The sequence below is a fragment of the Urocitellus parryii genome, chromosome 1 (genome assembly GCF_045843805.1).
Source record: "Urocitellus parryii isolate mUroPar1 chromosome 1, mUroPar1.hap1, whole genome shotgun sequence".
In the NCBI taxonomy this organism is placed as follows: domain Eukaryota; kingdom Metazoa; phylum Chordata; class Mammalia; order Rodentia; family Sciuridae; genus Urocitellus; species Urocitellus parryii.
The window spans coordinates 88695510-88707700 of record NC_135531.1 but is presented as its reverse complement, the minus strand read 5'-3'; the positions used below and the strand labels follow the sequence as shown (position 1 = coordinate 88707700).

General features: G+C 37.1%; 1 non-coding gene across 1 annotated transcript; it reads left to right on the top strand.

The window, feature by feature from the left end:
• The first annotated feature begins 5174 nt into the window (after positions 1 to 5174).
• Positions 5175 to 5281, top strand: LOC113184580 (U6 spliceosomal RNA). The gene has a single exon (XR_003301015.1). It is a non-coding gene; the product is annotated as a U6 spliceosomal RNA (small nuclear RNA).
• The last annotated feature ends 6910 nt before the right edge of the window (positions 5282 to 12191 follow it).

The following is a 12191-nucleotide window of genomic DNA, read 5'->3' as shown; positions in this document are numbered from 1 at the left end:
TTCATTATGTCCTTGAGCAGTTCATTGCAATGAAAACTTTAGTCCAATTAGGGGCTTATGTTGCAAACCTAAAGTTCCAATAAAGCTAGTAAATTTGTAAAGAAGATTCCGTTTTAAACCTGCTGGAAATTTCAAGCTGGTATCTCCTAGGGTTTCTAAGATACAGTGTCTCCAAATTGGCCCATTGTGTTGTGCCCTGGGGCAACACAGCAGCTTTGCGATTGTGTCTAATTAACCTCCTGCTAAATGCAAAATGTCAGAAAGGCAAATCACCCAACAGAAAGGGACGCTGTTGTTATTTTCAACAAGGATAGAACTAGCTGTTTTAGATTTTGAAATAACTACTCTGAAATTTGGCATGATATTAGTACTATTTGCATTTCAAAGATAGGATTTGAATAGGTCTTAACTTTGATGAAGTCAAGTTTTGAAACTGAAAGAAGTTGAGAAAGGCATAAAGATTATTATAGCTGAATATTAATTTGGGAGGTAAAATTTTTAAACCAAAGTTTGGTTCCATACAAAATTGTGATCTCTTCATAACTACAGGTGACCATCTTTACTGAGATTTTTCTTTTTTTAATTTGTTCTAATCAGTTATACATGACAGCAGAATGCTCTTCGGTTCACTGTACACAAATGGAGCACAATTTTTCACTTCTCTGGTTGTACACAAAGTAGAGCCACACCATTTATGCAATCACACATTGCAATCTTTGTCTTACTGAGATTCCTATCAATAACATGGTAGCAGATGGGGACAACAAAAGACTTTACCCATAAAAGTTAATCAGAATAGATTAAGCTTCAGTAACACTCCAAAATCACAATGTCTTTAATTACAAAAACTTTATTTTGCTCTCATACTACATGTCCATTGGGTCAGCTGGAATCTAGCCTGAGGGAAGCTCTATTGCTGTACTGCCAACTAATTTTCCTTTATTGTATACCCAACTACCACCAATTTAGCAACTTAAAACAACACAATCTTAGTATGTCACAGGTTCTGTGGGTAAAAAATCCAGTCATGGCTTAGCTGGGTCCTTGGTTTCAGGGTCTCTTAAGAAGGCTGCTAGCAAAGTGTTCACCAAGTCTGGACATCTCATCTGAAGGTTTTACTGGGAAGGATCTACTTCCAAGTCATGGGGATGTTGACAGATTTCAAATCTCTTACAGAGAAATAATGTGCTAGCAAGGCAGGATTTGCAGTCTTATGTAGTATAATAATGGAAGTAGCATCTCATTGCCTTGCCATATTCTTTTGGTTTGTGGCATATTCCTATACCAGCCCACACTCAAGAGCAAGGGGATACACATAGATATGAATTCCAGGAAGCATGGTTAATTGGGGTCATCAGAGAATCTATCTACCACCCACCAATACAGAAAAAACTGGATAGGAGGAAACATGCACTGGTACCTAAAGACACATCACTTACATTTCAATGGCCATACCAAGTCACATGGCCATATGGCAAACCAATCCTGTTTGAGGAGGCAGGAGAGGTAACAACTGAAGCAGCACCCTTTAAGATTAAAGGAATAGCTGGGGATATAGCACAGTTGCTAGAGTGTTTGCCTCACATGCACAAGGCACTGGGTTTAATCCTTAGTACCAGAAAGAAAAAAAAAAAAGAAAGAAAGAAAAAGATTAAGAGAATAAAATCTCTCCAAAAGGAATCAAAGTAACTCTCAAACATATTACAAACTTAGGAATTAAATAAATAAGACTACTCTCTAAGGCTATAAATTAAAACAGAATGCTGGGAAGTCAGCTCAGTTTTTATGACTTTGTGGTCAGCAGAAACACTTTTAAAAAGGGGCCCAAACCAAACAGACAAAGTCACTGCCACCAAACCCACCGAGACAGGACTATTGTCTACCCTGTTCTGAAAATAACATGGGGATTCTCCCAGATGGTAAGGGACAAATTCCAGATAATGAGGGGCAGAGCATATGTAGAATAGTCATTAAAGTAATCTGCAGTTACCTTTACCTTATTAACCTAGTAAAATCTCAGGTGGAGATTTAAAATGTAACAAGACATGCAACCATGAAGAGCATAATGCAGAAAAGCACAGGTGCCTCTACGTGTGATGACATCAAGAGACTGGGACCCTGCCTATATAGTAGATGCCATAAAAGCTGTATACTTTGTCCTTTGCTTTGAGCCACCTGACACTCTTAGTCAGTGCTGTCTCTCTTCATGCTGAAGCAGGAACCCCCTCAATAAAGCCTTACCTATGCTTAAATTCTTTCTGGGTCCAGTTTTGTTTCTACTGCCTCTGGACCCTACTATCTGGATTCCAGTAACACTGGAAGAAGGAGAAATAGAACTTTTGTGTACAGCCTGGTGGTAGCATTTTGTCTATGAAATAAAAGTGCTTTGGTCTGTGTTGAGGGATTTATCAACTAAAATTGGTCAGTGCCTAGAACTAGAAGTTAAAAATTAACTGAGTAAATTGTACTATTATATCATTTTCTTAGCTTAGGTTTCCTAGAAACAGATCCTGAGACAGAAAATTGAGCACACAATGAAGTTATGTTTTGGGGCCATCCCATAAAAACTCTCATCACTTATCATACTAGCACACATAAACAGGGTTCTTCTTCAAGGGTCTTACATGAAACTCTTCTTTAAGGGTCTTACATGAAACTCTTCTTCAAGGGTCTTACATGTGTGAAGGGAAAGAAAGAAAAAGAGGATAACAAACTAGGTGCAGTGGCGCACGCCTGTAATCCCAACTGAGACAGGAGAATTGTGAGTTCAAAGCCAGCTTCATCAACAGTGAGGTGCTTAGTAGCTCAGTGAGATCCTGTCTCTAAATAAAAAAAAAAAAAAAATAGGGCTGGGGATGTGGCTCAGTGGCCGAGTATCCCTGAGTTCAATCCCCAGTATCTCCCCACAAAAGAGGGGATAACAGTTGCTACAGCAGGCAAATGGTGCCCAACCCCTATCCCAAGAATTATTCTATCTGTGAGATTAGTAAGACAGGATATCTTTTAATTAGACTCACATCTGTCATTGACTGAAGGCTATTCCCAGGGGCATTAACTGCACATTTCCAACCTGTCCCTTGGTTGGCTGAGAGAAGGCATTCAGGCAAAGAGTTTCATGTAAGACCCTTGAAGAAGAACCCTGTTTATGTGTGCTGATATGGTAAGTGATGAGAGTTTCTATGGGGCGGCCCCAAAAGCATCTACTATGATCATTAGACTTGTCTTATGTTAGACTGAATGTCAAGGGAACTGGATTTCAGAATTAGTTTCTGTATTACACTCAAGCACTGCATAACAACATTTTGGTCAACAATGGACTTTGTATATGATGATGGTCCCATAAGATTATAGTAGAGATGAAAATTACTAGTGCTCAGTGAGTTGTGGGTGTTATATGATGTAGCACAACATATTATTCATATGTTTGTGATGATGCTGGAGAAAACAAGCCTACTGCACTGCCAGACATATTAAAGTACAATACAATTGTGTATAGTACATATTTGATGATGATAACAAATAACTATGTTACTGGTTTGTATATTTAATATACCTTCAATTATTTCAGAATGAAATTTACTTATTTAAAAAGATGTTTTCTGTAAGACAGTATGCTATGTTATGCAGACAGTAGCATTATACATCTTGTTCTTACCTGTCTCCTGATTGCATCAAAAGTCTGCCCTGAATTTTGACCTACACCACCTAGTTTTGTGCAGATGTAATCTATTGTGTTCACAAAACAACAAAATTGCCTAACTACGCATCTCTCAGAACGTAAACCCATTGTTAGGTAATATATGACTGTACTTAGTAATTTGATATCTGTGTCACTGAAATTATGTGCTTTTCTCATACCCTTAGCTCAACTTCTAAGTGTGCTCATGAAAAAAAAATAGTAATATAAAAATGATCCCTAATGGCTGGGGCTGTAGCTCAGTGGCATAGTTCTTGCCTAGCATGCATCATCACCACATAAAAATAAACAAACTAAAGGCATTCTGTCCATCTACAACTACAAAATTTTTAAAAATGATCCCTAATCTTTTAATTGTAGATATGAATACAGTTTCTTTATTCCTATTAGTAGTAATGATGATAAATAGTAATAGTAGTAGTAGTAGTAGTAGTAGTAGTAGTAGTAGTAGTAGTAGGAAAAAGAAAGAGGAGGAGGAGGGGGAAGAGAAAGAGTAGGAGGAGGGGGAGGAGGAGGAGGAGGAAGGAGGGATAGGAGAAGGAGTAGAAGGAGGGGAGGAGGAGGAGAAGAAGGAGGAGAGAGAGGAGTAGGAGGGGGAGGAGGAAGAGGAGGAAGAAATCTGAAGACCATGCATGCTTTTATAGTACTACCAGGGAACTCTAGAGGAAGAGGAACATCTTATTATCATTACCAGCAACTTTCCTGACTTATCCATGAATGGCTGCTGTTGAAGGGGTATGGAGGTAGAGGTTTTAAATACATCAGAGATTGGGTAACTCTGAGGGAGGTAGAGACAGAAAAACAGGAAGAAAACTTCATGACTTAGGGTTAACTTCTGGTTATGCATATATATTAATTTTCTAGGAGTATCAAAATAAAGTACCACAGGTACGTGGCTTACACAACAGAAATTTTATGTCTCACAAATCTGGAGGCTAGAAGTCCAAGATTAAGGTATGTACAGAGCTGGTTCCTTCTGAAGATTATAAGGGAGAGTTCAATCCATACCTGTCTCCCAGCTTCTGATTGCTGGCAATCTTCGGTATTCCTTGGTTTGTAGAAGTGTCATCTCAATCTCTGCCTTCATCTTCACATGACTTTCTATCTGAGTGCATGTTTGTTTACATGTCTATGTTCACATTTTCCCTTTTTACAATACCAGTTACATTTGATTAAATGACCTCTTCTTAATCAATTATATCTGCATTGACCCTATTCCAAAAAGGTCACATTCAGAGGTATTGGGGGCAGCATATAATTTTTTTTTGGTTGTAGATGAACACAATGTCTTTATTTTGTTTATTTATTTTTATGCAGTGCTGAGGGTGGAACCTAGTGCCCTACACATGTTAGGTAAGCGCTCTACCACTGAGCCACAACCCCAGTCCTGTAGCATATGAATTTGAAGGGGACTTAATTCAACCAGTATCATTGTGTAATTCAACATTATCTCTTCATATGTCAAAAGTCAAGCCTGGTGCTCACTTTGACAGCACATATATTAAAATTGGAATGATACAGAGAAGATTAGCATGGCCTCTGCTCAAGGATGACACGCAAATTCATGAAGCATAATATATTTAAAAAAAAAAAGTCAAGCCTGCCACATCAATCCCAAAGACTCCATGAAATGTCTTTCTTTGTAAACATATAGTTGCCTGCCTCTTCTATAGCATAAAAACCTGCAGTTGATTTTAAATCACTTTTTATTTTCCCCTAATTGTTACATATATGCAAGTGTCTCCACAGCAAGTTCCTCAAAGACTAGGATCATAGGAAGTTCAAGTCTAAGGCAGTACAAGTTATAGATTCTTCTTGAAACATCATTGATATATATCAGGCAACTTACACTCTTTTCCAGAGTATAAGTTGTGGAAGGGCAGTAGCTTTCAGTTTTATAGAACTTTACAAATACAAATTCCTGAACGCCAAACAGATCTAGAATCTGCATTTTGGTAAATATGAAGTTTTAAATATCCACATATTCATCTGTATGATCCTCTGGAGAATCCCTGCTCAACCCCTCCCCCCACCCAGTACTGGGAATTGAAACCCTGGCACTCTACCACTGAGCTACATCCCCAGCTCATTTTATGTTTTATTTTGAGACAGGGTCTCACTAAGATGTCCAGGCTGTCCTCAAACTTGTGATCCTCTTGCCTCAGCTTTCCAAATTGCTCAGATTATAGGCCCACACCATGGGCCCATCTCTTCCTCCGTTAATTTTGATGCAGCAGTACTCACAGGCCAGTATTTGGGAACCAATAGAGTACAGTCCATTTACCACAGAGACCTTGGTCCCTGCTTGCCAAATCTATTGTCATTTTTATATATCTCTAACCCGTCTTCTGGAGTAGCACAGAATATTATTTCTTAAATTTTAAATCACCATATTGGCAGAACTCCAGGATCAAATGTGTTTGGGAAATGATGAGCTAGTCACAGTGAAATAAATTTGTTTACTGAAGGACTTTTCAAAAAAATTAATAGGATAATGTAAATTGTACACTGGGGTAGGGAAGGATGGTATACAACAACTTACAGTCTTATTTGACCAAAAAACATTTTTGTTCCTAGAACAGCTCATAAAGTCATTCTTGTGAAAATCAGATTTTGGGAAATGAAATGAAATCTGGAGTCGTTTTCAGGAGGCCTGCCTTCTAGCTCCAACGTATTATTCAAAGAAGCTAAGAACACTTTGGATCTTATTATTTTCCTCATTTATAAAATTGATAAAAGTTTACTCCAAAATACTTTTAGGCCTTATTTCTGGCTCATGCATAGCATGATGTTGTTTAATATAAAATCTACTTTATTCTGGTGCTTTTGATTCTTTCAATTATATTCCAAAGAACTGATTTCTATCATTATAAGATAGTGTGTAGGCACTTTGGCGAGACATAAAAGAATTATGTTTTCTCAGGAAATCTCCCATTTATGTAGGAGACACAGGCATAGAAAGTTATGCCATATTTCTCTTTTCCCTGCCCCCCTATATTTCATATCATCCAAGTCTCTTTGGTATTCAGAAGATATATGTGCAGCAAGAGATGCAATAAAAAGTTATGCTATTTCTCTATTTATCTTCATTATCCTCAGAGAGAAGGCACACCAACATGAAAATCAATAAACAGCTTACTGTTCCTTTCTTCTTACAAAGAAAAATTTTTAAATGGTTTCTTATTAGAAAAAAATGGCCTTTGGTCCCTTCCTTTGTGACTCCTATTAAATTAAAATTAGGATACAGAACTGATTCAATGACAAGTAAATGCAATGCCATAGGAAAGTCTGGACTGTTCTAGAGAACAGTTTCCAGTATTAGAGAATTTCTGCATATTTCTTTTTTCTTTTTTTCTTTTTGGGAGTGCTGGAGATTGAACCCAGGGACGGGTACATGCTAAGCAAGCACTCTACCAACTGAGCTATTTCCCCAGCCCCAAATTTCTGCATATGGATGACACAAAAGTAAAGCTAACCCTCATACTGTGGTGTCAGTTTTTTTCTCAGAAGATGCCCAAGTATTCCCTGGGGGGTCACAATTCTGGATGTTAGAAGTCAGGTTGAGGTTTTGAGAATAGTCTGCTGAGCAGTGGTTCTCAAGAAACTGGTACCTCCTCAAAGATATAGTTGCCAGATTTATCAAATAATAATACAGGATTCCTAGTTGAATATGATTTTTTTAAAAAAAAAACACAAATTTTATTTTTAGGGAAAATATAGATCAAATATTACATGGGACATATTCATACCAAAAAATTATTTGTTTCTCTGATATCAAATTTCAACAAGGCATCCTGGATTTAATCTGGCAATTATACTCTGTGAATCTTTTCCATAATTCATGGAGGGAATTTTTGTCATCATAGTGATATAGGGAACAGGGATGCTAGATGTTGTGCAGGTGTTGAACAATCTTGCATGACAGAGAATTTTTCCATAGCCATGTGACCTGAATATCCCGAAGAACATTAACAAAAACAGAGTGTTTTTGAATGGTTTGAATGTACAATGAATTTAGCATACAATGGAATCTCCAGAATCAGAATGTAACAACTATGTAAATGAAAAGATGATTTTATTTTGTTTGGCTCATTGAATTACCAACAGCTTTTCATCATTCCAGAAAAAAACATATCACCTATGGCAACAATGCTTGTGGTATCTGAGTTGCCAATACACCATACCTAAATCATTTGTGGATGTCACCATTATAGTGATTGTGTATTTGTGCAAGCACCTGGTTCTTCATTATTCTTTTTGGAATATTGAGCCCATGTTCTTAAACATTAAAATGCCTAGTTATGAATTACTTTCCTTTTATTTCTCTTTTACATTAAAACTAATACAATATATATATACACACATATATATATTTAAATATTTTATTTTTTATTTTTAGTTTCAAGTGGACACAATATCTTTATTTTACTTTTTATGTGGTGCTGAGGATCGAACCCACTGCCTCATGCATGCTAGGTGAGCACTCTACCACTGAGCTACAACCCCAGTCCTACAATTTATATTTTGCTCAAAATATTTGTGTAGCTGTATCATGTGAATTTTTCTTCAGCCTAGTAACTGGGGCCTAGGTCTGATGGGTTCATTATCCACTGCTGGATTGGTGCATCACTTTTGTTGACTATGACATATGGGTAAAATTCAGTTTTTTTTTAAAAAAATTGAACTTTGATGGAAGAAAAATTCTAAAATTTTAGAAGAAAAATTGAAATAGCACAACTATGCAAACATATTTCAAACCTTCATTTCTTGATTTTTCACCTCTCTAATCTCTCAGAGAAGCATAGAAATTGAATCTTGATTGTGCTTTGAATATTTTTAAAATGTAATTTTCCCCTTAAATTTTGGACTAATTTCATCATTGGGTATTGGATTCGTTTCTTTTATTAATCAATGTTGTATTTTATGAATTCTAACCGATCATACATGGAAAAGAAGCTTATTAATACCCATATTTCCATCAGCAGAAGGAATGATAGTGTTGATTAGGGCTTTAAAAAAATATACTGATTGGATACTTTGTCTTTCCAAGTAAAGGAGAAACCAAAATCCTGAAGATATCCAAACACCATGATTATAGTTCATAGTCTAGGATATTAAGCAATTTGTCCAGTAGTTAATTTTCTATATGATTCCTTGAGCCACCATTTTCATAATAAATAGTATCTAGGAAAAATGATGAAATTCTATGAGGCTGTCATAGAGAAAACAAGGGTAAACTATGAATGGTAAAGATGAGCACTGACAAGAAATGAGGACATCAATTATCCTGCTCATTCTGGTTATCAATTGCAGTGTAATAGACTCCACCTGCTGCTGCCCTCTCCCTTTATTGGCTTAAAACAATAGCCAATTTAGTTGTATCTGATAATCTTGGGGGTCATAAATTCAGGCAGAATTCAGTGGGAAATCCTGTGATATCCACTGAAGTCACTCAGGTCTATTCAGCTGAAAGATGGACTGGTCAGTAAGGTTCAGGAAAGCTTTGTTCAACATATCCAATTATGACAAGAAGAGTTGGAGCTAGCCTTAGCCAGTCTCCTTGTCTTCTCCATGTAATCTTTTCTGCAGAATTATTGGGCTGCTTCCATGGTAGCTCAGGGCTTCAGGAGTGAGTGCTCCCTAAGATGTGAAGTGGAATAAGATGGTCTTTTAGTCCATCAACTAGGGCAGAATCATTTCTGCTGTATTCTATTGGTCAAAGAAGTCACAGATTCAGAGGGAAGGAAATCACCTCTTAATGGGAAAAGGGTCAAAGAATATGTGGACATCTTTAATCTATCCCACCAGATTTGAAAGGAAAAGAAAAAGACAAACAGGTTGATGAACACATAGTAGACCACCCCAAGATGGATAGGGCCATACTGATGCAGGAAAGTCAGGGGGAAATGGCCTGGTGCAAGACAAAAAAGTGGTTCAACAGAGATACTGCTACCATGGTACTGAAGAAGTGTCACAATGAGTTAAATTTATAATTTATTATGACAATATCATGCTAGCTAATACAAGAAATTATAGCAGCCTATTTTTTGAAGTACTATATCTTGCATATTCGATTTCTGGAGGGTTACTTCTCCAAACACTCTCTTCAGAGGAAGAAAAGGATACAATAGGCCAAAGATTAAATGTACCCATTTAGACTTCTAAGTGAAGTCCATCTCACACAAATGTGTGAGTCAGGTTATTCAAAACAAGTAGGACTCGATGTTTTAAATGAGCCAAAGCTCTGAAGAATCAAAGAAAAGAGTTTATAAAGCAAACCTCAGAATAGCAATAAAGATAGGATTGCTTTGTTCAAGAACTGGGAGTTGTTACACCATATGTATAGCTATGGTCTTTTTATATAAATACTCCAGAGATTGGAGATATTTGGACCTGGGAAAAGAGTTATTTATTGATATAAACAGATCAACGGCCAAAATAACATTACAGTTCAGATTCCTCACACCTAGCTCTGCAGGAGATATGATAAGAATGGAATCTTTTTAAATGGATGCCCAGAGATGGGGAAATGGATTTTTTTTCCCCACATATACACAGGAGAAAAGTAATTCTACCCAACTCAATAAAGTCGAAGTGTAGAAAAAAAACCTTTTGCTGCTTTGGTTCAGGGATGAAAAGGATCCTGGATTCTTACCCTAACTATTTAGATTATAAATAAAATTTCTCCAGGAGTTGTATGCTTAGAGAGGTCTCCTAGGTCTTGGATTCATTTCTTTTTATATGTAAATTCTTAGGAGCCAACCTAGATGCCTATCTTAGGATACTTGACTTTGGGGGAAAAAAGTTTTATTATTCTTTTGGATCAGAGTAATTAGCTTCATCATAGGGGGTGGGGAGTGGCTATAGATCTAATCCTTTTGGTAGGTGAAAATGTTTCAAGGGGAAGTGAAAAACAATATTCTCTGTTTTCTATTTCCTTGTCTCAGCAGGTTAGGGCTTGTCACAAGAACATTAAAGAATCCAGGGAAGTTTCATTTCTTCACAATGATCTAACAGTAGTTTCCTAAAGCATAGGATGGCAATAAAAATGCTTACTAGTCCAGGGAGAGGAAGAAGAGGTTGGGAGGCCACACATATTTAGAGGCCAAAGACTAGGGCAAATATAGTACCCAAATTGGTTATTTTTAATTTGTTTTTTAGCTGCATGGTCTGATCACAGTGACTTAAATAAATAAGTAGGGTTTTGTTTTTCTCCTCTAACAAGAAGTCTGAGGTATGTAGTTCAGGTCTACATTCACAGAAGTCATCACTGATCCAGATTTCTACTAGCTTCCTGCTGCTTTCTTAGAATGTGGCTTGCTGGTTGCAATGTAGCTGCTCTACCTCTTGCCATCATGTATGCATTCCAATAGGCAAGAAGAGAAAAGAGAAAGGGAAAAAGGCATATGCCAGCTTTTTGTTTTTCAGTGCTTCTGAGTAACCTATGTAATAATTTCCATTTCTATCTTATTGTCCTTCCCTAGCAAATGGAAGTCTGAAAAGGCAAATACTGTTATTAATCACATTAGTATCCTGAAAAAAATGGTTTCTATTTTTTAACAAAAAAAGACAAGAGGAAGAAATATAAAAGCAATTAGCAATGCCACCCATCTAAAAGTCCCAGGTAGTTCAAGAATGATTGATTATAGAGTTTTTCAACTTCCTCTCTGGAACTGTAGAAAGAAACTTCCTCTCAATATTTAGCACAATATGAGGTCATCCCGAAATTTGCACTTTCTTTTTAGGATGCTCAGGAGGGCCATATGAGCCTGTGAACTAAAAGAGGCCCCATTCAGTGTAAGGAGGATGCAAAAGAAGGACCTCATCACCAGAGGCTCTGGCAGGGATCACAAAGATCAGTATCTTATTTCTGTTTGAGTCCTAAACCAAGTACAAAATGGAATGCTACAGAGGCCAATACCCAAAGGTTTAGTGGAATCAGACAACAGTGGAGGTCATTCCTTAGGCCAGACATGCTGCCTCAACACTGTGATGGTACATAATACACCAGGGAGGTTGGGCAAGAGGAAAGAAGGGTTGTGAACTGTGAATTGTATGTCTGTGAATCCTGAACTGAACCTAATTAACCGAGAGGCTAAATGTTAAACAGAAGGTGAGTAAATTACTTTCAATTTACAAAATCAAAAGGTCATTAGAGAAAAGGAGTATGGTTTCACACCTTGTTCCTAATCTGACAAAAGTCAGTGGCTGATGATGGCCCCTAAACTTAGGTCTAGGTTCCTAAGCTCCAAATCCATGAATAGAAGGAAAATAATCTCTAAAAGACATCTCTGTGGTAACAACAAAAGATGCTCACAATTCCTAAAAGATACAGTCAGTCTCCCTGATATAAACACAGTGATCTTCCTGGGATTCAGAGACGGTTACGTGTGTTTTGGGATTTTTCCATTACATTATTAGAGATACTCCCTCTTAACTTCATAACAAGTGATATCACCCCTGAAGAGTCACCAGGGAACACAGGGATTTCATG